The following is a 27,199-nucleotide window of genomic DNA, read 5'->3' as shown; positions in this document are numbered from 1 at the left end:
ACAGGAATGGTTCAAAGCATAATCAGTAGGAAGAGTCAGTCTTCTTGTACTTAAGTCGGTATTGTGCCTTTTCTATTTAATTCCTATGCAATTTCTGTGTTTCATCGTCAATAAGAAGGTCCAATTGATATAGTAAACCTGGAGTGAAGCATCGGAATCTATAACTAGTGTCACAGCAATGGTTCAAAACATAGACAGTAAGTAGCGTCAGTCTTCTTGTACTTAAGTCGGCATTGTGCCTTTAGTATTTAATTCCGATGCAATTTCTGTGTTTCATCGTCAATAAGAAGGTCCAAGGGATACAGTAAAAATGAAGTGAAACATCGGAATCTATAACTAGTGTCACAGGAATGATTCAAAACATAGTCAGTAAGAAGAGTCAGTCTTCTTGTACTTATGTCGGCATTGTGCTTTTTGTATTAAATTCCGATACAATTTCTGTGTTTCATCGTCAATAAGAAGGTCCAAGGGATACAGTAAACCTGGAGTGAAGCATCGGAATCTGTAACTAGTATTACAGGAATGGTTCAAATCATAGACAGTAAGATGAGTCAGTCTTCTTGTACTTAAGTCGGAATTGTGCCTTTTTTATTTAATTCCGATTCCATTTCTGTGTTTTATCGTCAATAAGAAGGTCCGAGGGATACAATAAACCTAGAGTGAAGAATCGGAATCTATAACTAGTGTCACAGGGATGGTTCAAAACATAGACAGTAAGAAGAGTCATTATTCTTTTACTTAAGTCGGCATTGTGCCTTATGTATTTAATTCCGATGCAATTTCTGTGTTTCATCTTCAATAAGAAGGTCCAAGGAATACAGTAAACCTGAAGTGAAGCATCAGAGTCTATAACTAGTTTCACAGGAGTGGTTCAAAACATAGTCAGTAAGAAGAGTCAGTCTTTATGTACATAAGTGGGCATTGTGCCTTTTGTATTTAATTCCGATGCAATTTCTGTCTTTCATCGTCAATAAGAAGGTCCAAGGGATACAGTAAACCTGGAGTGAAGCATCGGAAACTATAACTAGCGTCACAGGAATGAATCAAAACATAGTCAGTAAGAAGAGTCAGTCTTCCTGTACTTAATTCGGCATTGTGCCTTTTGTATTTTATTCCGATGCAATTTCTGTGTTTCATCGTCAACAAGAAGGTCAGAGGGATACAGTAAACCTGAAGTGAAGCATCGGAATCTATAACTAGTGTCACAGGAATTTTTCATAACTTAGTCTGTAAGAAGAGTCAGTCATCTTGTACTTATGTCGGCATTGTGCTTTTTGTATTAAATTCCGATGCAATTTCTGTGTTTCTTCGTCAATAAGAAGGTCCAAGGGATACAGTAAACCTGGAGTGAAGCATCGGAATCTATAACTAGTGCCACAGGAATGGTTCAAATACAACGACAGTAAGAAGAGTCAGTCTTCTTGTACTTAAGTCGGCATTGTGACTTTCGTATTTAATTCCGATGCTATTTCTGTGTTTCATCGTCAATAAGCAGGTCAGAGGGATACAGTAAACCAGAAGTGAAGCATCGGAATCTATAACTAGTGTCACAGGAATGGTTCAAAACATAATCAGTAGGAAGAGTCAGTCTTCTTGTACTTAAGTCGGTATTGTGCCTTTTCTATTTAATTCCTATGCAATTTCTGTGTTTCAGTGTCAATAAGAAGGTCCAATTGATCTAGTAAACCTGGAGTGAAGCATCGGAATCTATAACTAGTGTCACAGGAATGGTTCAAAACATAGACAGTAAGTAGCGTCAGTCTTCTTGTACTTAAGTCGGCATTGTGCCTTTTTTATTTAATTCCGATGCAATTTCTTTGTTTCATCGTCTATAAGAAAGCCCAAGAGATGCAGTAAACCTGGAGTGAAGCATCGGAATCTATAACTAGTGTCACAGGAATGGTTCAAAACATCGACAGTAAGAAGAGTCAGTCTTCTTGTTCTTAATTCGGCATTGTGCCGTTAGTATTTAATTCCGATGCAATTTCTGTGTTTCATCGTCAATAAGAAGGTCAGAGGGATACAGTAAATCTGAAGTCAAGCATCGGAATCTATAACTAGTGTCACAGGAATGGTTCAAAGCATAGTCAGTAAGAAGAGTAAGTCTTCTTGTACTTAAGTCGGCATTGTGCCTTTTGTATTTAATTCCGATGCAATTTCTGTGTTTCATCGTGAATACGAAGGTCCAAGGGATACAGTAAACCTGATGTGAAGCATCAGAATCTATAACTAGTGACACAGGAATGGTTCAAAACATAGTCAGTAAGAAGAGTCAGTCTTCTTGTACTTAAGCCGGCATTGTGCCTTTTGTATTTATTTACGATGCAATTTCTGTGTTTCATCGTCAATAAGCAGGTCCAAGGGATACTGTAAACCTGAAGTGAAGCATCGGAATGTATAACTAGTGTCACATGAATGGTTCAAGTCATAGTCAGTAAGAAGAATCAGTCTTCCTGTACTTAAGACGCCATTGTGCCTTTTGTATTTAATTCCAATGCAATTTCTGTGTTTCATCGTCAATAAGAAGGTGCATGGGATACAGTAAACCTGGAGTGAAGCATCGGAATCTATAACCAGTGTCACACGAAAGGTTCAAACATAGACAGTAAGAAGGGTCAATCTTCTTGTACTTAATTTGGCATTGGGCCTTTTTTATTTAATTCCGATGCAATTTCTGTCTTTCATCGTCAATAAGATGGTCCAAGGGATACAGTAAACCTGGAGTGAAGCATCGGAATCTATAACTAGTGTCACAGAAATGAATCAAAACATAGTCAGTAAGAAGAGTCAGTCTTCTTGTACTTATGTCGGCATTGTGCTTTTTGTATTAAATTCCGATGCAATTTCTGTGTTTCTTCGTCAATAAGAAGGTCCAAGGGATACAGTAAACCTGGAGTGAAGCATCGGAATCTATAACTAGTGCCACAGGAATGGTTCAAATACAACGACAGTAAGAAGAGTCAGTCTTCTTGTACTTAAGTCGGCATTGTGACTTTCGTATTTAATTCCGGTGCTATTTCTGTGTTTCATCGTCAATAAGCAGGTCAGAGGGATACAGTAAACCAGAAGTGAAGCATCGGAATCTATAACTAGTGTCACAGGAATGGTTCAAACATAATCAGTAGGAAGAGTCAGTCTTCTTGTACTTAAGTCGGTATTGTGCCTTTTCTATTTAATTCCTATGCAATTTCTGTGTTTCATCGTCAATAAGAAGGTCCAATTGATATAGTAAACCTGGAGTGAGCATCGGAATCTATAACTAGTGTCACAGCAATGGTTCAAAACATAGACAGTAAGTAGCGTCAGTCTTCTTGTACTTAAGTCGGGATTGTGCCTTTTTTATTTAATTCCGATGCAATTTCTTTGTTTCATCGTCTATAAGAAGGCCCAAGAGATACAGTAAACCTGGAGTGAAGCATCGGAATCTATAACTAGTGCCACAGGAATGGTTCAAAAACAACGACAGTAAGAAGAGTCAGTCTTCTTGTACTTAATTCGGCATTGTGCCTTTAGTATTTAATTCCGATGCAATTTCTGTGTTTCATCGTCAATAAGAAGGTCCAAGGGATACAGTAAACCTGAAGTGAAGCATCGGAATCTATAACTAGTGTCACATAAATGGTTCAAAGCATAGTCAGTAAGAAGAGTCAGTCTTCTTGTACTTAAGTCGGCATTTTGCCGTTTCTATTTATTTCCCATGCAATTTCTGTGTTTCATCGTCAATAAGAAGGTTCAAGGGATACAGTAAACCTGGAGTGAAGCATCGGAATCTGTAACTAGTATTACAGGAATGGTTCAAATCATAGACAGTAAGATGAGTCAGTCTTCTTGTACTTAAGTCGGAATTGTGCCTTTTTTATTTAATTCCGATGCCATTTCTGTGTTTTATCGTCAATAAGAAGGTCCGAGGGATACAATAAACCTAGAGTGAAGCATCGGAATCTATAACTAGTGTCACAGGGATGGTTCCAAACATAGATAGTAAGAAGAGTCATTATTCTTTTACTTAAGTCGGCATTGTGCCTTATGTATTTAATTCCGATGCAATTTCTGTGTTTCATCTTCAACAAGAAGGTCCAAGGAATACAGTAAACCTGAAGTGAAGCATCAGAGTCTATAACTAGTTTCACAGGAATGGTTCAAAACATAGTCAGTAAGAAGAGTCAGTCTTTATGTACATAAGTGGGCATTGTGCCTTTTGTATTTAATTCCGATGCAATTTCTGTCTTTCATCGTCAATAAGAAGGTCCAAGGGATACAGTAAACCTGAAGTGAAGCATCGGAATCTATAACTAGTGTCACAGGAATGAATCAAAACATAGTCAGTAAGAAGAGTCAGTCTTCCTGTACTTAAGTCGGCATTGTGACTTTCGTATTTAATTCCGATGCTATTTCTGTGTTTCATCGTCAATAAGCAGGTCAGAGGGATACAGTAAACCAGAAGTGAAGCATCGGAATCTATAACTAGTGTCACAGGAATGGTTCAAAACATAATCAGTAGGAAGAGTCAGTCTTCTTGTACTTAAGTCGGTATTGTGCCTTTTCTATTTAATTCCTATGCAATTTCTGTGTTTCAGTGTCAATAAGAAGGTCCAATTGATATAGTAAACCTGGAGTGAAGCATCGGAATCTATAACTAGTGTCACAGCAATGGTTCAAAACATAGACAGTAAGTAGCGTCAGTCTTCTTGTACTTAAGTCGGCATTGTGATTATTTTATTTAATTCCGATGCAATTTCTTTGTTTCATCTCCTATAAGAAGTCCCAAGAGATACAGTAAACCTGGAGTGAAGCATCGGAATCTATAACTAGTGCCACAGGAATGGTTCAAAAACAACGACAGTAAGAAGGGTCAGTCTTCTTGTACTTAATTCGGCATTGTGCCTTTAGTATTTAATTCCGATGCAATTTCTCTGTTTCATCGTCAATAAGAAGGTCCAAGGGATACAGTAAACCTGAAGTGAAGCATCGGAATCTATAACTAGTGTCACATAAATGGTTCAAAGCATAGTCAGTAAGAAGAGTCAGTCTTCTTGTACTTAAGTCGGCATTGTGCCGTTTCTATTTATTTCCCATGCAATTTCTGTGTTTCATTGTCAATAAGAACGTCCAAGGGATACAGTAAACCTGAAGTGAAGCATCAGAGTCTATAACTAGTTTCACAGGAATGGTTCAAAACATAGTCAGTAAGAAAAGTCAGTCTTTATGTACATAAGTGGGCATTGTGCCTTTTGTATTTAATTCCGATGCAATTTCTGTGTTTCATCGTCAATAAGAAGGTCCAAGTGATACAGTAAACCTGAAGTGAAGCATCGGAATCTAGAACTAGTTACACAGGGATGGTTCAAAACACAGACAATAAGAAGAGTCAGTATTCTTGTACTTAAGTCGTCATTGTGCCCTTTGTGTTTAATTCCGATGAAATTTCTGTGTTTCATCGTCAATAAGAAGGTCCAAGGGATACAGTAAACCTGACGTAAAGCATCGGATCTATAACTAGTGTAACAGGAATGGTTCAAAATAAAGACAGTGGGAGGAGTCAGACTTCTTGTACTTAAGTCGGCATTGTGACTTTCGTATTTAATTCCGATGCAATTTCTGTGTTTCATCGTCAATAAGCAGGTCAGAGGGATACAGTAAACCTGAAGTGAAGCATCGGAATCTATAACCAGTGTCACAGGTATGGTTCAAAACATAGACAGTAGGAAGAGTCAGTCTTCTTGTACTTAAGTCGGTATTGTGCATTTTCTATTTAATTCCTATGCAATTTCTGTGTTTCATCATCAATAAGAAGGTCCAATTGATATAGTAAACCCGGAGTGAAGCATCGGAATCTATAACTAGTGTCACAGAAATGGTTCAAACCATAGACAGTAAGTAGCGTCAGTCTTCTTGTACTTAAGTCGGCATTGTGCCTTTTTTACTTAATCCCGATGCAATTTCTTTGTTTCATCGTCTATAAGAAGGCCCAAGGGATACAGTAAACCTGGAGTGAAGCATTTGAATCTGTAACTAGTGTCACAGGAATGGTTCACAAACATCGACAGTAAGAAGTGTCAATCTTCTTGTACTTAATTCAGCATTGTGCCTTTAGTATTTAGTTCCGATCCAATTTCTGTGTTTCATCGCCAATACGAAGGTCAGAGGAATACAGTAAATCTGAAGTCAAGCATCGGAATCTATAACTAGTGTCACAGGAATGGTTCAAAGCATAGTCAGTAAGAAGAGTCAGTCTTCTTGTACTTAATTTGGCATTGTACCTTTTGTATTTAATTCCGATGCAATTTCTGTGTTTCATCTTCAATAAGAAGGTCCAAGGGATACAGTAAACCTGAAGTGAAGCATCAGAGTCTATTACTAGTGTCACAGGAATGGTTCAAAACATAGTCAGTAAGAAAAGTCAGTCTTTATGTACATAAGTCGGCATTGTGCCTTTTGTATTTAATTCCGATGCAATTTCTGTGTTTCATCGACAATAAGAAGGTCCAAGGGATACAGTAAACCTATACTGAAGCATCGGAATCTATTACTAGTGTCACAGGAATGTTTCAAAGCATCGACAGTAAGAAGAGTCAGTCTTCTTGTACGTAATTCGGCATTGTGCCTTTAGTATTTAATTCCGATGCAATTTCTGTGTTTCATCGTCAATAAGAAGGTCAGAGGGATACAGTAAACCTGAAGTGAAGCATGGGAATCTATAACTAGTGTCACAGGAATGGTTCAAATCATAGAGAGTTGGAAGATTCAGTCTTCTTGCACTTAATTCGGCATTGTGCCTTTTGTATTTCATTCCGATGCAATTTCTGTGTTTCATCGTCAATAAGAAGGGACAAGAGATACAGTAAACCTGAAGTGAAGCATCGGAATCTATAACTAGTGTCACAGGAATGGTTCAAAACATAGTCAGTAAGAAGAGTCAGTCTTCTTGTACTTAAGTAGGCATTGCGCCATTTGTATTTAATTCCGATGCAATTTCTGTGTCTAATCGTCAATATGAAGGTCCGAGGGATACAGTAAACCTCAAGTGAAGCATCGGAATAAAAAACTAGTGTCACAGGAATGGTTCAAAACATAGAGTGTAGGAAGAGTCAGTCTTCTTGTACTTAAGTCGGCATTGTGCTTATTCTATTTAATACCGAAGCGATTTCTGTGTCTCATCCTCAATAGGAAGGTCCAAGGGATACAGTAAACCTGAAGTGAAGCATCGGAATCTATACCTAGTGTCACAGGCATGGTTCAAAACATAGTCAGTAAGAAGAGTCAGTCTTCTTGTACTTAAGTAGGCATTGCGCCATTTGTATTTAATTCCGATGCAATTTCTGTGTCTAATCGTCAATATGAAGGTCCTAGGGATACAGTAAACCGGGAGTGAAGCATCGGAATCTATAACTAGTGTCACAGGATTGGTTCAAAACATAGACAGTAAGACGAGTCAGTCTTGTTGTACTTAAGTCGGCAATGTGCCTTTTGTATTTAATTCCGATGCCAAATCTGTGTTTCATCGCCAATAAGAAGGTCCAAGGGATATAGTAAACCTGAAGTGAAGCATCAGAATCTATAACTAGTGTCACAGGAATCGTTCAAAACATAGTCAGTAAGAAGAGTCAGTCTTCTTGTACTTAAGTCGGTATTGTGCCATTTCTATTTAATTCCTATGCAATTTCTGTGTTTCATCGTCAATAAGAAGGTCCAATTGATATAGTAAACCTGGAGTGAAGCATCGGAATCTATAACTAGTGTCACAGCAATGGTTCAAAACATAGACAGTAAGTAGCGTCAGTCTTCTTGTACTTAAGTCGGGATTGTGCCTTTTTTATTTTATTCCGATGCAATTTCTTTGTTTCATCGTCTATAAGAAGGCCCAAGAGATACAGTAAACCTGGAGTGAAGCATCGGAATCTATAACTAGTGCCACAGGAATGGTTCAAAAACAACGACAGTAAGAAGAGTCAGTCTTCTTGTACTTAATTCGGCATTGTGCCTTTAGTATTTAATTCCGATGCAATTTCTGTGTTTCATCGTCAATAAGAAGATCCAAGGGATACAGTAAACCTGAAGTGAAGCATCGGAATCTATAACTAGTGTCACATAAATGGTTCAAAGCATAGTCAGTAAGAAGAGTCAGTCTTCTTGTACTTAAGTCGGCATTTTGCCGTTTCTATTTATTTCCCATGCAATTTCTGTGTTTCATCGTCAATAAGAAGGTCCAAGGGATACAGTAAACCTGGAGTGAAGCATCGGAATCTGTAACTAGTATTACAGGAATGGTTCAAATCATAGACAGTAAGATGAGTCAGTCTTCTTGTACTTAAGTCGGAATTGTGCCTTTCTTATTTAATTCCGATGCCATTTCTGTGTTTTGTCGTCAATAAGAAGGTCCGAGGGATACAATAAACCTAGAGTGAAGCATCGGAATTTATAACTAGTGTCACAGGGATGGTTCCAAACATAGACAGTAAGAAGAGTCATTATTCTTTTACTTAAGTCGGCATTGTGCCTTATGTATTTAATTCCGATGCAATTTCTGTGTTTCATCTTCAACAAGAAGGTCCAAGGAATACAGTAAACCTGAAGTGAAGCATCAGAGACTATAACTAGTTTCACAGGAATGGTTCAAAACATAGTCAGTAAGAAGAGTCAGTCTTTATGTACATAAGTGGGCATTGTGCCTTTTGTATTTAATTCCGATGCAATTTCTGTCTTTCATCGTCAATAAGAAGGTCCAAGGGATACAGTAAACCTGAAGTGAAGCATCGGAATCTATAACTAGTGTCACAGGAATGAATCAAAACATAGTCAGTAAGAAGAGTCAGTCTTCCTGTACTTAAGTCGGCATTGTGACTTTCGTATTTAATTCCAATGCTATTTCTGTGTTTCATCGTCAATAAGCAGGTCAAAGGGATACAGTAAACCAGAAGTGAAGCATCGGAATCTATAACTAGTGTCACAGGAATGGTTCAAAACATAATCAGTAGAAAGAGTCAGTCTTCTTGTACTTAAGTCGGTATTGTGCCTTTTCTATTTAATTCCTATGCAATTTCTGTGTTTCAGTGTCAATAAGAAGGTCCAATTGATATAGTAAACCTGGAGTGAAGCATCGGAATCTATAACTAGTGTCACAGCAATGGTTCAAAACATAGGCAGTAAGTAGCGTCAGTCTTCTTGTACTTAAGTCGGCATTGTGCCTTTTTTATTTAATTCCGATGCAATTTCTTTGTTTCATCTCCTATAAGAAGTCCCAAGAGATACAGTAAACCTGGAGTGAAGCATCGGAATCTATAACTAGTGCCACAGGAATGGTTCAAAAACAACGACAGTAAGAAGGGTCAGTGTTCTTGTACTTAATTCGGCATTGTGCCTTTAGTATTTAATTCCGATGCAATTTCTCTGTTTCATCGTCAATAAGAAGGTCCAAGGAATACAGTAAACCTGAAGTGAAGCATCAGAGTCTATAACTAGTTTCACAGGAATGGTTCAAAACATAGTCAGTAAGATAAGTCAGTCTTTATGTACATAAGTGGGCATTGTGCCTTTTGTATTTAATTCCGATGCAATTTCTGTGTTTCATCGTCAATAAGAAGGTCCAAGTGATACAGTAAACCTGAAGTGAAGCATCGGAATCTAGAACTAGTTACACAGGGATGGTTCAAAACACAGACAATAAGAAGAGTCAGTATTCTTGTACTTAAGTCGGCATTGTGCCCTTTGTATTTAATTCCGATGAAATTTCTGTGTTTCATCGTCAATAAGAAGGTCCAAGGGATACAGTAAACCTGACGTAAAGCATCGGATCTATAACTAGTGTAACAGGAATGGTTCAAAATAAAGACAGTGGGAAGAGTCAGACTTCTTGTACTTAAGTCGGCATTGTGACTTTCGTATTTAATTCCGATGCAATTTCTGTGTTTCATCGTCAATAAGCAGGTCAGAGGGATACAGTAAACCTGAAGTGAAGCATCGGAATCTATAACTAGTGTCACAGGAATGGTTCAAAACATAGACAGTAGGAAGAGTCAGTCTTCTTGTACTTAAGTCGGTATTGTGCATTTTCTATTTAATTCCTATGCAATTTCTGTGTTTCATCATCAATAAGAAGTTCCAATTGATATAGTAAACCTGGAGTGAAGCATCGGAATCTATAACTAGTGTCACAGAAATGGTTCAAACCATAGACAGTAAGTAGCGTCAGTCTTCTTGTACTTAAGTCGGCATTGTGCCTTTTTTATTTAATCCCGATGCAATTTCTTTGTTTCATCGTCTATAAGAAGGCCCAAGGGATACAGTAAACCTGGAGTGAAGCATTTGAATCTGTAACTAGTGTCACAGGAATGGTTCACAAACATCGACAGTAAGAAGTGTCAGTCTTCTTGTACTTAATTCAGCATTGTGCCTTTAGTATTTAGTTCCGATCCAATTTCTGTGTTTCATCGCCAATACGAAGGTCAGAGGAATACAGTAAATCTGAAGTCAAGCATCGGAATCTATAACTAGTGTCACAGGAATGGTTCAAAGCATAGTCAGTAAGAAGAGTCAGTCTTCTTGTACTTAATTTGGCATTGTACCTTTTGTATTTAATTCCGATGCAATTTCTGTGTTTCATCTTCAATAAGAAGGTCCAAGGGATACAGTAAACCTGAAGTGAAGCATCAGAGTCTATAACTAGTGTCACAGGAATGGTTCAAAACATAGTCAGTAAGAAAAGTCAGTCTTTATGTACATAAGTCGGCATTGTGCCTTTTGTATTTAATTCCGATGCAATTTCTGTGTTTCATCGACAATAAGAAGGTCCAAGGGATACAGTAAACCTATACTGAAGCATCGGAATCTATAACTAGTGTCACAGGAATGTTTCAAAGCATCGACAGTAAGAAGAGTCAGTCTTCTTGTACGTAATTCGGCATTGTGCCTTTAGTATTTAATTCCGATGCAATTTCTGTGTTTCATCGTCAATAAGAAGGTCAGAGGGATACAGTAAACCTGAAGTGAAGCATGGGAATCTATAACTAGTGTCACAGGAATGGTTCAAATCATAGAGAGTTGGAAGATTCAGTCTTCTTGTACTTAATTCGGCATTGTGCCTTTTGTATTTCATTCCGATGCAATTTCTGTGTTTCATCGTCCATAAGAAGGTCCGAGGGATACAGTAAACCTCACGTGAAGCATCGGAATAAAAAACTAGTGTCACAGGAATGGTTCAAAACATAGAGTGTAGGAAGAGTCAGTCTTCTTGTACTTAAGTCGGCATTGTGCTTATTCTATTTAATACCGAAGCGATTTCTGTGTCTCATCCTCAATAGGAAGGTCCAAGGGATACAGTAAACCTGAAGTGAAGCATCGGAATCCATAACTAGTGTCACAGGAATGGTTCAAAACATAGTCAGTAAGAAGAGTCAGTCTTCTTGTACTTAAGTAGGCATTGTGCCATTTGTATTTAATTCCGATGCAATTTCTGTGTCTAATCGTCAATATGAAGGTCCTAGGGATACAGTAAACCGGGAGTGAAGCATCGGAATCTATAACTAGTGTCACAGGATTGGTTCAAGCATAGACAGTAAGATGAGTCAGTCTTGTTGTACTTAAGTCGGCAATGTGCCTTTTGTATTTAATTCCGATGCCAAATCTGTGTTTCATCGCCAATAAGAAGGTCCAAGGGATATAGTAAACCTGAAGTGAAGCATCAGAATCTATAACTAGTGTCACAGGAATCGTTCAAAACATAGTCAGTAAGAAGAGTCAGTCTTCTTGTACTTAAGTCGGCCTTGTGCCTTTTGTATTTAATTCCGATGCAATTTCCGTGTTTCATCGTCAATAAGAAGGTCCAAGGCATACAGTAAACCTGAAGTGAAGCATCAAAATCTATAACTAGTGTCACAGGAATGGTTCAAAACATAGACAGAAGAAGAGTCAGTCTTCTTGTACTTAAGTCGGCATTGTGCCTTTTGTATTTAATTCCGATGCAATTTCTGTGTTTCATCGTCCATAAGAAGGGCAGAGGGGTACAGTAAACCTGGAGTGAAGCATCGGAATCTATAACTAGTGTCACAGGAATGGTTCAAATCATAGACAGTAGGAAAGGTCAGTCTTCTTATACTTAAGTCGGCATTGTGCCTTTTCTATTTAATTCCGATTCAATTGCTGTGTTTCCTCGTCAATAAGAAGGTCCTAGGGATACAGTAAACCTGAGGTGAAGCATCGGTATCTATAACTAGTGTCACAGGAATCGTTCAAACATAGTCAGTAAGCGGAGTCAGTCTTCTTGTACTTAAGTCGGCATTGTGCCTTTTGTATTTAATTAAGATGCAATTTTTGTGTTTCATCGTCAATAAGAAGGTCCAAGGGATACAATAAACCTGGAGTGAAGTATCGGAACCTGTAACTAGTGTCACAGGAATGGTTCAAAACATAGACAGTAAGAAGAGTCAGTCTTCTTGTACTTAATTCGGCATTGTGCGTTTTGTATTTAATTCCGACGCAATTTCTGTGTTTCATCGTCAATAAGAACGTCAAAGGCATACAGTAAACCTGGAGTGAAGCATCGGAATCTATAACTAGTGTCATAGGGGTGGTTCAAACATAGACAGTAAGAAGAGTAAGTATTCTTGTACTTAATTCGGCACTGTGCGTTTTGGATTTAATTCCGATGCAATTTCTGTGTTTCATCGTCAGTAAGAAGGTCTAAGGGATACAGTAAACCTGAAGTGAAGCACCCGAATCTATAACTAGTGTCACAGGAATGGTTCCAAACATAGTCAGTAAGAAGAGTCAGTCTTCTTGTACTTAATCCGGCATTGTGCCTTTTGTATTTAATTCCGATGCAAATTCTGTGCTTCATCGTCAAAAAGAAGGTCAGTGGGAAACATTAATCCTGAAGTGAAGCATCGGAATCTATAACTAGTGCCACAGGAATGGTTCAAAACATAGTAAGTAAGATGAGTCAGCCTTCTTGTACTTAAGTCGGCATTGTGCCTTTTGTATTTAATTCCGATGCAATTTCTGTGTTTCATCGTCAATAAGAAGGTCCAAGGGATACAGTAAACCTGAAGTGAAGCACCCGAATCTATAACTAGTGTCACAGGAATGGTTCAAAACATAGTCAGTAAGAAGAGTCAGTCTTCTTGTACTTAAGTCGGCATTGTGCCTTTTGTATTTAATTAAGTAGCAATTTCTGTGTTTCATCGTCAATAAGGAGGTCCAAGGGATAGAGTAAACCTGGAGTGAAGCATCGGAAACTATAACTAGTGTCACAGGAATTTTTCAAAACATAGTCAGTAAGAAGAGTCAGTCTTCTTGTACTTAAGTCGGCATTGTGCCTTTTGTATTTAATTCCGATGCAATTTCTGTGTTTCATCGTCAATAAGAAGGTCCTAGGGATACAGTAAACCTGAGGTAAGGCATCGGTATCTATAACTAGTGTCACAGGAATGGTTCAAAGCATAGTCATTAAGAAGAGTCAGTCTTCTTGTACATAAGTAGTCATTGTGCCTTTTGTATTTAATTCCGATGCAATTTCTGTGTTTCATCGTCAATAAGAAGGTCCAAGAGATACAGTAAACCTGGAGTGAAGCTTCGGAATCTGTAACTAGTGTCACAGGAATGGTTCAAACATAGACTGTAAGCAGAGTCCGTCTTCTTGTACTTAAGTCGGCATTGTGCCTTTTTTATTTAATTCCGATGCAATTTCTGTGTTTAACCGTCAATAAGAAGGTCCAAGGAATACTGTAAACGTAGTGTGAAGCATCGGAAACTATAACTAGTGTCACAGGAATGGTTCAAAACATAGACAGTAAGAAGAGTCAGTCTTCTTGTACTTAATTCGGCATTGTGCCTTTTGTATTTAATTCCGACGCAATTTCTGTGTTTCATCGTCAATAAGAACATCAGGGGGTTTACTCTAAATCTGAAGTGAAGCATCAGAATCTATTACTAGTGTCACAGGAATGGTTCAAAACATAGTCAGTAAGAAGAGTCAGTCTTCTTGTACTAAAGTCGGCACTGTGCCTTTTGTATTTAATTCCGATGCAATTTCTGTGTTTCATCGTCAATAAGAAGGTCCAAAGGATACAGTAAACATAGAGTGAACCATCGGAATCTATAACTAGTGTCACAGGAATGGTTCAACACATAGACAGTAGGAAAATTCAGTCTACATGTACTTAAGTCGGCATTGTGCCGTTTGTATTAATTTCCGATGCAATTTCTGTGTTTCATCGTCAATAAGAAGGTCAGAGGGATACAGTAAACCTGAAGTGAAGCATCGGAAGCTACAACTAGTGTCACAGGAATGGTTCAAAACATAGTCAGTAAGAAGAGTCAGTCTTCTTGTACTTAAGTTGCCATTGTGCATTTTGTATTTAATTCCGATGCAATTGGTGTGTTTCATCGTCAATAAGAAGGTCCAAGGGATACAGTAAACCAGAAGTGAAGCATCGGAATCTATAACTAGTGTCACAGGAATGGCTCAAAACATAGACAGTAGGAAGAGTCAGTCTTCCTGTTCTTAAGTCGGTTTTGTGCCTTTTCTATTTAATCCCGATGCAATTTCTGTGATTCATCGTCAATAAGAAGGTCAGAGGGATACAGTAAACCTGAAGTGAAGCATGGGAATCTATAACTAGTATCACAGTAATGGTTCAAATCATAGAGAGTTGGAAGATTCAGTCTTCTTGTACTTAAGTCGGCATTGTGCCTTTTGTATTTCATTCCGATGCAATTTCTGTGTTTCATCGTCAATAAGAAGGTCCGAGGGATATAGTAAACCTCAAGTGAAGCATCGGAATGAAAAACTAGTGTCACAGGAATGGTTCAAAGCATAGAGAGTAGGAAGAGTCAGTCTTCTTGTACTTAAGTCGGCATTGTGCTTATTCTATTTAATACCGATGCGATTTCTGTGTCTCATCGTCAATAAGAAGGTCCTAGGGATACAGTAAACCTGAAGTGAAACATCGGAATCTGTAACTTGTGTCACAGGAATGGTTCAAAACATAGTCAGTAAGAAGAGTCAGTCTTCTTGTACTTAAGTCGGCATTGTGCCTTTTTTTTTAATTCAGATGAAATTTCTGAGTTTCAACGTCCATAAGAAGGGCAGAGGGATACAGTAAACCTGAAGTGAAGCATCGGAATCTAAACTAGTGTCACAGCAATCGTTCAAAACATAGTCAGTAAGAACAGTCAGTCTTCCTGTAGATAAGTCGGCCATGTGCCTTTTGTATTAAATTCCGATGCAATTTCTGTGTTTCATCGTCAATAAGAAGGTCCAAGAGATACAGTAAAGCTGGAGTGAAGCATCGGAATCTGTAACTAGTGTCACAGGAATGGTTCAATCATAGACAGTAAGCAGAGTCAGTCTTCCTGTACTAAATTCGGCATTGTGCCTTTGTGTTTAATTCCGATGCAATATCTGTGTTTCATCGTCGATAAGAAGGTCCAGGGGGAACAGTAAACCTAGAGTGAACCATCGGAATCTATAACTAGTGTCACAGGAATGAATCAAACATAGTCAGTAAGAAGAGTCAGTCTTCTTGTACTAAATTCGGCATTGTGCCTTTGTATTTAATTCCGATGCAATTTTTGTGTTACATCGTCGATAAGAAGGTCCAGGGGATACAGTAAACCTGGAGTGAAGCATCGGAATCAATAACTAGTGTCACAGGGATTGTTCAATTATAGACAGTAAGAAGAGTCAGTATTCTTTTACTTAAGTCGGCATTGTGCCTTTTGTATTTCATTCCGATGCAATTTCTGTGTTTCATCTTCAATAAGAAGGTCCAAGGGATACAGTAAACCTGAAGTGAAGCATCAGAGTCTATAACTAGTGTCACGGGGATGGTTCAAATCATAGACAGTAAGAAGAGAAAGTATTCTTGTACTTAATTCGGCACTGTGCCTTTTGGATTTAATTCCGATGCAATTTCTGTGTTTCATCGTCAATAAGAAGGTCTAAGGGATACAGTAAACCTGAAGTGTAACATCGGAATCTATAACTAGTGTCACAGGAATGGTTCAAAGCATAGTCTGTAAGAAGAGTCAGTCTTCTTGTACTTAATCCGGCATTGTTGCTTTTGTATTTCATTCCGATGCAATTTCTGTGTTTCATCGTCAATAAGAAGGTCAGAGGGATACAGTAAACCTGAAGTGAAGCATCGGACTCTATAACTAGTGTCACAGGAATGGTTCAAAACATACTCAGTAAGAACAGTCAGTCTTCTTGTACTTAAGTCGGCCTTGTGCCTTTTGTATTAAATTCCGATGCAATTTCTGTGTTTCATCGTCAATAAGAAGGTCCAAGGGATACAGTAAACCTGGAGTGAAGCATCGGAACCTGTAACTAGTGTCACAGGAATGGTTCAATCATAGACAGTAAGCAGTGTCAGTCTTCCTGTACTAAATTCGGCATTGTGCCTTTGCATTTAATTCCGATGCAATTTCTGTGTTTCATCGTCGATAAGAAGGTCCAGGGGATACAGTAAACCTAGAGTGAACCCTCGGAATCTATGACTAGTGTCACAGGAATGAATCAAACATAGTCAGTAAGAAGAGTCAGTCTTCTTGTACTAAATTCGGCATTGTGCCTTTGTATTTAATTCCGATGCAATATCTGTGTTTCATCGTCGATAAGAAGGTCCAGGGGATACAGTAAACCTGGAGTGAAGCATCGGAATCTATAACTAGTGTCACAGGGATGGTTCAAACATAGACAGTAAGAAGAGTCAGTATTCTTTTACTTAAGTCGGCATTGTGCCTTTTGTATTTAATTCCGATGCAATTTCTGTGTTTCATCTTCAATAAGAAGGTCCAAGGGATACAGTAAACCTGAAGTGAAGCATCAGAGTCGATAACTAGTGTCACAGGAATGGTTCAAAACATAGTCAGTAAGAAGAGTCAGTCTTTTTGTACATAAGTCGGCATTGTGCCTTTTGTATTTAATTCCGATGCAATTTCTGTGTTTCACGGTCAATAAAAGGGCCAAGGGATACAGTAAACCTGTAGTGAAGCATCGGAATCTATAACTAGTGTCACAGGAATGGTTCAAAGCGTCGACAGTAAGAAGTGTCAATCTTCTTGTACTTAATTCGGCATTGTGCCTTTAGTATTTAATTCCGATGCAATTTCTGTGTTTTATCGTCAATAAGAAGGTCAGAGGGATACAGTAAATCTGAAGTCAAGCATCGGAATCTATAACTAGTGTCACAGGAATGGTTCAGCACATAGACAGTAGGAAAAGTCAGTCTACATGTACTTAAGTCGGCATTGTGCCGTTTGTATTGATTTCCGATGCAATTCTGTGTTTCGGAATCTTTAACTAGTGTCACAGGAATGGTTCAAAACATAGTCAGTAAGAAGAGTCAGTCTTCTTGTACTTAAGTTGGCCTTGTGCCTTTTGTACTTAATTCCGATGCAATTAGTGTGTTTCATCGTCAATAAGTAGGTCCAAGGGATACAGTAAACCAGAAGTGAAGCATCGGAATCTATAACTAGTGTCACAGGAATGGCTCAAAACATAGACAGTAGGAAGAGTCAGTCTTCCTGTACTTAAGTCGGTTTTGTGCCTTTTCTATTTAATTCCGATGCAATTTCTGTGTTTCATCGTCAATAAGTAGGTCAGAGGGATACAGTAAACCTGAAGTGAAGCATGGGAATCTATAACTAGTGTCACAGGATTGGTTCAAATCATAGAGAGTTGGAAGATTCAGTCTTCTTGTACTTAAGTCGGCATTGTGCCTTTTGTATTTCATTCCGATGCAATTTCTGTGTTTCATCGTCAATAAGAAGGTCCGAGGGATATAGAAAAACCTCAAGTAAAGCATCGGAATAAAAAACTAGTGTCACACGAATGGTTCAAAGCATAGAGAGTAGGAAGAGTCAGTCTTCTTGTACTTAAGTCGGCATTGTGCTTATTCTATTTAATACCGATGCGATTTCTGTGTCTCATCGTCAATAAGAATGGCCTAGGGATACAGTAAACCTGAAGTGAAGCATCGGAATCTATAACTTGTGTCACAGGAATGGTTCCAAATATAGTCAGTAAGAAGAGTCAGTCTTCTTGTACTTAAGTCGGCATTGTGCCTTTTGTATTTAATTCCGATGCAAAATCTGTGTTTCATGGCCAATAAGAAGGTCCAAGGGATACAGTAAACCTGAAGTGAAGCATCAGAACTTATAACTAGTGTCACAGCAATCGTTCAAAACATAGTCAGTAAGAACAGTCAGTCTTCTTGTACTTAAGTCACCCTTGTGCCTTTTGTATTTAATTCCGATGCAATATCTGTGTTTCATCGTCAATAAGAAGGTCCAAGGGATACAGTAAACATGAAGTGAAGCATCGAAATCTACAACTAGTGTCACAGGAATGGTTCAAAACATAGACAGAAGAAGAGACAGCCTTCTTGTACTTAAGTCGGCATTGTGCCTTTTGTATTTAATTCAGATGCAATTTCTGAGTTTCATCGTCCATAAGAAGGGCAGAGGGATACAGTAAACCTGAAGAGAAGCATCGGAATCTTCAACTAGTGTCACAGCAATCGTTCAAAACATAGTCAGTAAGAACAGTCAGTCTTCTTGTACTTAAGTCGGCCTTGTGCCTTTTGTATTAAATTCCGATGCAATTTCTGTGTTTCATCGTCAATACGAAGGTCAGAGGGATACAGTAAACCTGAAGTGAAGCATCGGAATCTATAACTAGTGTCACAGGAATGGTTCAAGTCATAGACAGTAGGGAGAGTCATCCTTCTTGTACTTAAGTCGGCATTGTGCCCTTTGTATTTAATTCCGATGCTATTTTTGTGTTTCATCGTCAATAAGAAGGTCCAAGGGATACAGTAAACCTGAAGTGAAGCATCGTAATCTATAACTAGTGTCACAGGAATGGTTCAAAACTTAGACAGTAGGAAGGGACAGTCTTCTTGTACTTAAGTCGGCATTGTGCCTTTTTTATTTAATTCTGATGCAATTTTTGTGTTTCATCGTCAATAAGAAGCTCCAAGGGATACAGTAAACCTGGAGTGAAGCATCGGAATCTATGACTACTGTCATAGGGATGGTTCAAAACATAGTCAGTAAAAAGAGTCAGTCTTCTTGTACTTAAGTTGGCATTGCGCCTTTTGTATTTAATTCCGATGCAATTAGTGTGTTTCATCGTCAATAAGAAAGTCCAAGGGATACAGTAAACCCGAAGTGAAGCATCGGAATCTATAACTAGTGTCACAGGAATGGCTCAAAACATAGACAGTAGGAAGAGTCAGTCTTCCTGTACTTAAGTCGGTATTGAGCCTTTTCTATTTAATTCCGATGCAATTTCTGTGTTTCATCGTCAATAAGAAGGTCAGAGGGATACAGTAAAACAGAAGTGAAGCATGGGATTCTATAACTAGAGTCAAAGGAATGGTTCAAATCATAGAGAGTTGGAAGATTCAGTTTTCTTGTACTTAAGTCGGCATTGTGCCATTTGTATTTCATTCCGATGCAATTTCTGAGTTTCATCGTCAATAAGGAGGTCCAAGAAATAGAGTAATCCTGGAGTGAAGCATCGGAATCTATAACTAGTGTCACAGAAATGGTTGAAAACATAGTCAGTAAGAAGAGTCAGTCTTCTTGTACTTAAGTCGGCATTGTGCCTTTTGTATTTAATTCCGATGCTATTTTTGTGTTTCATCGTCAATAAGAAGGTCCAAGGGATACAGTAAACCTGAAGTGAAGCATCGTAATCTATAACTAGTGTCACAGGAATGGTTCAAAACTTAGACAGTAGGAAGAGACAGTCTTCTTGTACTTAAGTCTCCATTGTGCCATTTGTATTTCATTCCGACGCAATTCCTGAGTTTCATCGTCAATAAGGAGGTCCAAGAAATAGAGTAATCCTGGAGTGAAGCATCGGAATCTATAACTAGTGTCACAGGAATGGTTCTAAACATAGTCAGTAAGAAGAGTCAGTCTTCTTGTACTTAAGTCGGCATTGTTGCTTTTGTATTTCATTCCGATGCAATTTCTGTGTTTCATCGTCAATAAGAAGGTCCAAGGGATACAGTAAACCTGGAGTGAAGAATCGGAATCTATAACTAGTGTCACAGGAGTGAATCAAAGCATAGTCAGTGAGAAGAGTCAGTCTTCTTGGACTAAAGTTGGCATTGTGTATTTTGTATTTAATTCCGATGCAATTTCTGTGTTTCGTCGTCAATAAGAAGCTCCAAGGGATACAGTAAACCTGGAGTGAAGCATCGGAATCTATGACTAGTGTCATAGGGATGGTTCAAAACATAGTCAGTAAAAAGAGTCAGTCTTCTTGTACTTAAGTTGGCATTGCGCCTTTTGTATTTAATTCCGATGCAATTAGTGTGTTTCATCGTCAATAAGAAAGTCCAAGGGATACAGTAAACCAGAAGTGAAGCATCGGAATCTATAACTAGTGTCACAGGAATGGCTCAAAACATAGACAGTAGGAAGAGTCAGTCTTCCTGTACTTAAGTCGGTATTGAGCCTTTTCTATATAATTCCGATGCAATTTCTGTGTTTCATCGTCAATAAGAAGGTCAGAGGAATACAGTAAAACAGAAGTGAAGCATGGGATTCTATAACTAGAGTCAAAGGAATGGTTCAAATCATACAGAGTTGGAAGATTCAGTCTTCTTTTACTTAAGTCGGCATTGTGCCATTTGTATTTCATTCCGATGCAATTTCTGAGTTTCATCGTCAATAAGGAGGTCCAAGAAATAGAGTAATCCTGGAGTGAAGCATCGGAATCTATAACTAGAGTCACAGGAATGGTTCAAAACATAGTCAGTAAGAAGAGTCAGTCTTCTTGTACTTAAGTCGGCATTATGCCTTTTGTATTTAATTCCGATGCTATTTTTGTGTTTCATCGTCAAAATGAAGGTCCAAGGGATACAGTAAACATGGAGTGAGGCATCGGAATCCATAACTACTGTCACAGGAATGGTTCAAATCGCCGACAGTTACAAGAGTCAGTCATCTTGTACTTAATTCGGCATTGTGCCATTTGTATTTAATTCCTATGCAATTTCTGTGTTTCGTCGTCTATAAGAAGGTCAGAGGGATCTAGTAAATCAGAAGTCTAGCATCGGAATCTATAACTAGTGTCACAGGAATGGTTCAAAACATAGACAGTAAGAAGAGTCAGTCTTCTTGTACTTACGTCGGCATTGTGCCTTTTTTATTTAATTCCGATGCAATTTCTGTGTTTCATCGTCAATAAGAAGGCCCAAGGGATACAGTAAACCTGGAGTGAAGTATCGGCATCTATAACTACTGTCACAGGAATCGTTCAAAGCATCGACAGTAAGAAGAGACAGTCTTCTTGTACTTAATTCGGCATTGTGCCTTTAGTATTTAATTCCGATGCAATTTCTGTGTTTCATCGTCAATAAGAAGGTCAGAGGGATACAGTAAATCTGAAGTGAAGCATCGGAATCTATAACAAGTGTCACAGGAATGGTTCAAAACATAGTCAGTGTGAAGAGTCAGTCTTCTTGTACTTAAGTCGGCATTGTGCATTTTGTATTTAATTCCGATGCACTTTCTGTGTTTCATCGTCAATAAGAAGGTCTAAGGGATACAGTAAACCTGAAGTGAAGCATCAGAATCTATAACTAGTGTCACAGGAATGGTTCAAAACATAGTCAGTAAGAAGAGTCAGTCTTCTTGTACTTAAGTCGGCATTGTGCCTTTTCTATATAATTCCGATGTAATTTCTGTGTTTCATCGTTAATAAGCAGGTCCAAGGGATACAGTAAACCTGAAGTAAAGCATCGGAATCTATAACTAGTGTCACAGGAATGGTTCATATCATAGACAGTGGGATGAGTCAGTCTTCTTGTACTTAAGTCGGCAATGTGCCTTTTTTATTTAATTCCGATGCAATTTCTGTGTTTCATCGTCAATAAGAAGGTCAGAGGGATGCAGTAAACCTGAAGTGAAGCATCGGAATCTATAACTAGTGTCACAGGAATGGTTCAAAACATAGACAGTAGGAAGAGTCAGTCTTCTTGTACTTAAGTCTTCATTGTGCCTTTTCTATTTAACTCCGATTCAATTTCTGTGTTTCATCGTCAATAAGGAGGTCTAAGGGATACAGTTAACCTGAAGTGAAGCATCAGAATCTCTAACTAGTGTCACAGGAATGGTTCAGAACATAGTCAGTAAGAAGAGTCAGTCTTCCTGTACTTAAGTCGGCATTGTGCCTTTTGTATTTAATTCCGATGCAATTTCTGTGTTTGATCGTCAATAGGAAGGTCCAAGGGATACAGTAAACCTGAAGCGAAGCACCGGAATCTATAACTAGTGTCACATGAATGGTTCAAAACATAGTCAGTAAGAAGAGACAGTCTTCTTGTACTTAAGTCGCCATTGTGCCTTTTGTATTTAATTCCGATGCAATTTCTGTGTTTCATCGTCAATAAGAAGGTCCAAGGGATACGGTAATCCTGGAGGGAAGCATCGGAATCTATAACTAGTGTCACAGTAATGGTTCAAAACATAGACAGTAAGAAGAGTCAGTCTTCTTGTACTTAATCCGGCATTGTGCCTTTTGTATTTAATTCCGATGCAATTTCCGTTGTTTCATCGTCAATAAGAATGTCAGAGGGATACAGTAAACTTGAAGTGAAGAATCGGAATCTATAACTAGTATCACAGGAATGGTTCAAAGCATAGTCAGTAAGAAGAGTCAGTATTCTTTTACTTAAGTCGGCATTGTGCCTTTTGTATTTAATTCCGAAGCAATTTCTGTGTTTCATCGTCAATAAGAAGGTCCAAGGGATACAGTAAACCTGGAGTGAAGCAACGGAATCTATAACTAGTGTCGCAGGAATGAATCAAAACATAGTCATTAAGAAGAGTCAGTCTTCTTGTACTAAAGTCGGCATTGTGTGTTTTGTATTTAATTCCGATGCAATTTCTGTGTTTCATCGTCAATAAGAAGGTCCAAGGGATACAGCAAACCTGGAGTGAAGCATCGGAATCTATGACTAGTGTCACACGGATGGTTCAAAATATAGTCAGTAAGAAGAGTCAGTCTTCTTGTACTAAAGTCGGCATTGTGCCTTTTGTATTGATTTCCGATGCAATTTCTGTGCTTCATCGTCAATAAGAAGGTCCAAAGGATACAGTAAACCTGGAGTGAACCTTCGGGAACTATAACTAGTGTCACAGGAATGAAACAAAACATAGTCAGTAAGAAGATTCGGTCTTCTTGTACTAAAGTCGGCATTGTGCCTTTTGTATTTAATTCCGATGCAATTAGTGTGTTTCATCGTCAATAAGAAAGTGCAAAGGATACAGTAAACCAGAAGTGAAGCATCGGAATCTATAACTAGTGTCACAGGAATGGCTTAAAACATACACAGTAGGAAGAGTCAGTCTTCCTGTACTTAAGCTGGTATTGAGACTTTTCTATTTAATTCCGATGCAATTTCTGTGTTTCATCGTCAATAAGAAGGTCAGAGGGATACAGTAAACCTGAAGTGAAGCATGGGAATCTATAACTAGTGTCACAGGAATGTTTCAAATCATAGAGAGTTGGAAGATTCAGTCTTCTTGTACTTAATTCGGCATTATGCCTTTTGTATTTCATTCCGATGCAATTTCTGAATTTCATCGTCCATAAGAAGGTCCAAGGGATACAGTAATCCTCAAGTGTAGCATCGGAATAAAAAACTAGTGTCACAGGAATGGTTCAAAACATAGAGAGTAGGAAGAGTCAGTCTTCTTGTACTTAAGACGGCATTGTGCATATTCTATTTAATACCGATGCAAATTCTGAGTCTCATCGTCAATAGGAAGATCCAAGCGACACAGTGAACCTGAAGTGAAGCATCGGAATCTATAACTAGTGTCACAGGAATGGTTCAAAGCATAGTCAGTAAGAAGAGTCAGTCTTCTTGTACTTAAGACGGCATTGTGCCATTTGTATTTAATTTCGATGCAATTTCTGTGTTTAATCGTCAATATGAAGGGCCAAGGGATACAGTAAACCTGGAGTGAATCATCGGAATCTATAACTAGTGTCACAGGAATGGTTCAAATCATAGACAGTAAGATGAGTCAGTCTTGTTGTACTTAAGTCTACATTGTGCCCTTTGGTGTTTAATTCCGATGCAAAATCTGTGTTTCATCGCCAATAAGAAGGTCCAAGGGATACAGTAAACCTGAAGTGAAGCATCAGAATCTATAACTAGTGTCACAGGAATCGTTTAAAACATAGTCAGTCAGAAGAGTCAGTCCTCTTGTACTTAAGTCGGCCTTGTGCCTTTTGCATTTAATTCCGATGCAATTTCAGTGTTTCATCGTCAATAAGATGGTCCAAGGCATACAGTAAACCTGAAGTGAAGCATCGAAATCTATAACTAGTGTCACAGGAATGGTTCAAACATAGACAGAAGAAGAGTCAGTCTTCCTGTACTTAAGTCAGCATTGTGCCTTTTGTATTTAATTCAGATGCATTTTCTGTGTTTCATCGTCCATAAGAAGGGCAGAGGGATACAGTAAACCTGAAGTGACGCATCGGAATCTATAACTAGTGTCACAGGAATGGTTCAAAACATAGACAGTAGGAAGAGTCAGTCTTCTTATACTTAAGTCGGCATTGTGCCTTTTCTATTTAATTCCGATTCAATTGCTGTGTTTCATCGTCAATAAGAAGGTCCTAGGGATACAGTAAACCTGAGGTGAAGCATCGGAATCCATAACTAGTGTCACAGGAATGGTTCAAAACATAGACTGTAAGAAGAGTCAGTCTTCTTGTACTTAATTCGGGATTGTGCGTTTTGTATTTTATTCCGACGCAATTTCTGTGTTTCATCGTCAATAAGAACGACAGAGGGATACAGTAAACCTGAAGTGAAGCATCGGAATCTATAACTAGTGTCACAGGAATGGTTCATACCATAGTCAGTAAGAAGAGTCAGTCTTCTTGTACTTAAGTTGGTATTCTGCCTTTTGTATTTAATTCCGATGCAATTTCTGTGTTTCATCGTCAATATGGAGGTCCAAGGAATAGAGTAATCCTGGAGTGAAGCATCGGAATCTATAACTAGTGTTACAGGAATGGTTCAAAACATAGTCAGTAAGAAGAGTCAGTCTTCTTGTACTTAAGTCGGCATTGTGCCTTTTGTATTTAATTCCGATGCTATTTTTGTGTTTCATCGTCAATAAGAAGGTCCAAGGGATACAGTAAACCTGAAGTGAAGCATCGTAATCTATAACTAGTGTCACAGGAATGGTTCAAATCATAGACAGTAGAAAGAGACAGTCTTCTTGTACTTAAGTCGGCATTGTACCTTTTTTATTTAATTCTGATGCAATTTCTGTGTTTCATCGTCAATATGAAGGTCCAAGGGATACAGTAAACCTGTAGTGAGGCATCGGAATCCATAACTACTGTCACAGGAATGGTTCAAAACACCGACAGTACTAAGAGTCAGTCATCTTGTACTTAATTCGGCATTGTGCCTTTAGTATATAATTCCTATTCAATTTCTGTGTTTCATCGTCAATAAGAAGGTCTGAGGGATACAGTAAATCAGAAGTCTAGCATCGGAATCTATAAGTAGTGTCACAGGAATGGTTCAAAACATAGTCAGTAAGAAGAGTCAGTCTTCTTGTACTTACGTCGGCATTGTGCCTTTTTTATTTAATTCCGATGCAATTTCTGTGTTTCATCGTCAATAAGAAGGTCCAAGGGATACAGTAAACCTGAAGTGAAGCATCGGAATCTATAACTAGTGTCACAGGAACGGTTCAACTCATAGTCAGTAAGAAGGGTCAGTCTTCTTGTACTTAAGTCGGCATTGTGCCTTTTCTATTTAACTCGGATGCAATTTCTATGTATCATCGTCAATAAGAAGGTCCAAGGGATATAGTAAACCTGGAGGGAAGCATCGGAACCTATAACTAGTGTCACAGGAATGGTTCAAAACATAGACAGTAAGAAGAGTCAGTCTTCTTGTACTGAAGTCGGCATTGTGCCTTTAGTATTTAATTCCGATTCAATTTCTGTGTTTCATCGTCAATAAGAAGGTAAGAGGGATACAGTAAATCCGAAGTGAAGCATCGGAATCTATAACTAGTGTCACAGGAATGGTTCAAAACATAGTCAGTGAGAAGAGTCAGTCTTCTTGTACTTAAGTCGGCATTGTGCATTTGTATTTAATTCCGATGCAATTTCTGTGTTTCATCGTCGATAAGAAGGTCAGAGGGATGCAGTAGACCTGAAGTGAAGCATCGGAATCTATAACTAGTGTCACAGGAATGGTTCAAAACATAGACAGTAGGAAGAGTCAGTCTTCTTGTACTTAAGTCGGCATTGTGCCTTTTCTATTTAACTCCAATACAATTTCTGTGTTTCATCGTCAATAAGAAGGTCTAAGGGATATAGTAAACCTGGAGTGAAGCATCGGAATCTATAACTAGTGTCACAGGAATGGTTCAAAACATAGACAGTAAGAAGAGTCAGTCTTCTTGTACTTAAGTCGGCATTGTGCCATTTTTATTTAATTCCGATGCAATTTCTGTGTTTTATCGTCAATAAGAATGTCCAAGGGACACAGTGAACCTGGAGTGAAGCATCGGAATCTATAACTAGAGTCACAGGAATGGTTCAAAACATAGACAGTAAGAAGAGTCTGTCTTCTTGTACTTAATTCGGCATTGTGCCTTTAGTATTTCATTCCGATGCAATTTCTGTGTTTCATCGTCAATAAGAAGGTCAGAGGGATACAGTAAATCTGAAGTGAAGCATCGGAATCTATAACTAGTGTCACAGGAATGGTTCAAAACATAGTCAGTGAGAAGAGTCAGTCTTCTTGTACTTAAGTCTGCATTGTGCATTTTGTATTTAATGCCGATGCAATTTCTGTGTTTCATCGTCAATAAGAAGGTCTAAGGGATACAGTAAACCTTAAGTGAGGCATCAGAATCTATAACTAGTGTAACAGGAATGGTTCAAAACATAGTCCATAAGAAGAGTCAGTCTTCTTGTACTTAAGTCGGCATTGTGCCTTTTGTATTTAATTCCGATGCAATTTCTGTGTTTCATCGTCAGTAAGAATTTCCAAGGGATACAGTAAACCTGGAGTGAAGCATCGGAATCTATAACTAGTGTCACATGAATGGTTCAAAACATAGACAGTAAGAATAGTCTGTCTTCTTGTACTTAATTCGGCATTGTGCCTTTTGTATTTAATTCAGATGC

The sequence above is a fragment of the Schistocerca americana genome, chromosome X (assembly GCF_021461395.2).
Source record: "Schistocerca americana isolate TAMUIC-IGC-003095 chromosome X, iqSchAmer2.1, whole genome shotgun sequence".
Taxonomy (NCBI): Eukaryota; Metazoa; Arthropoda; class Insecta; order Orthoptera; family Acrididae; genus Schistocerca; species Schistocerca americana.
This window is presented reverse-complemented; position numbering follows the sequence as displayed.